Consider the following 1326-nt stretch of genomic DNA (forward strand, 5'->3'; position numbering starts at 1 on the left):
CTGTAAATATTTAAAACAACACCATATATAATCACGGCTTATAGAAAACAAACCAACAAAATAGTGTTCTTTTTGCTTTTTGATGCTCCATCACTTCTGTTCTGATAAGTTGAAACCTCAAGCTAATTCAGTCAGAAAAGAAAAGCCAGTCTATCTAAAGTTTTAATAATAGCATTTAAGTGATTCATCCAAAAAACCCAATGAAGAACCATAAAAAAGTAATAAAAAAAAGAAAGAAAGAAATCCCTAGATCCATGTAAAATTCAAAACCAATATCCTTGGTCTATCTCCATCCTCTATAGATGATAGACTATTCAATATCCCTGTCTACACCCAGATGCTCCAGAGATATTATGGAATCCACAAATACAAATATAACTTTGGGAGATATTTCTTAATCCTAGTGAAAGGAAAAGGCTAAATTTGACTAATTACTTTTCTACATTTCTTTGGCTAAGAGGGAAGTTGTGTTTTAATACAGCTTTCAGGAATTGTTTGCCACCTGTATAAGGGCTTATTTTTCCCTTCAGATATATACTATCTCCAAACTCTGGATTAGCAAATATGTTTGAAGAACAGATAGCTACATCCAATTTAACAACTTGATATACCTGAACTCTGCTCCCTTCAACATGCAGGTTTCTAGAGCCTTATATTTTCCCTGTTTGTGGAAGTTGTCTCAGAAGGAGGTATGGTTCCACTGTAAGTGGAGAAATTTAGTTCAGTGCATATTATTTCTATAATATATCAATATAGCTTGACAAATAATACAAAACATTATCTGAAAGGGTTTAAACAACAAAACCAAGAATGGCATGGAATGAACACATTTCCCAGTCATCACACTAATGATTTTATTCATATAGAATCATAGAAAATAAGGGTTTGGAGGAAACCCAGGAGGTCATCTAGTCCAACCCCCTGCTCAAAGCAGGACCATCCCCAACCAGATCATTCCAGCCAAGGCTTTGTCTAGCTGGCTCTTAAAAACCTCCAAGGATGGAAAGTCCACAACCTCTCTGGGTAACCTCTTCCCATGTTTTACTACACTTCTAGTTTCATAAATGTTGGGGGCTGGAAGGGACCTTACAAGATCATCGGGTCCAGCCCCCCGCATGTGGAAAGCTTTTCCAAATATCTAACCTCAAGTTCCCTTGTTGCAATGTGAGACTACTGCTCCTTGTTCTGTTAACTGCCACTACTGAAAACAGTCTAGCTCCATCCTCTGTGGAATCACCCTTCAGGTAATTGAGGGCTGCTATTAAATCCCCTCTCAGTCTTGTCTTCCCCAAACTAAATAAACCCAGTTTCCTCAGTCTCTCCTCA

This window comes from Alligator mississippiensis, unplaced genomic scaffold (assembly GCF_030867095.1).
Source record: "Alligator mississippiensis isolate rAllMis1 unplaced genomic scaffold, rAllMis1 scaffold_140, whole genome shotgun sequence".
Lineage (NCBI taxonomy): Eukaryota > Metazoa > Chordata > Crocodylia > Alligatoridae > Alligator > Alligator mississippiensis.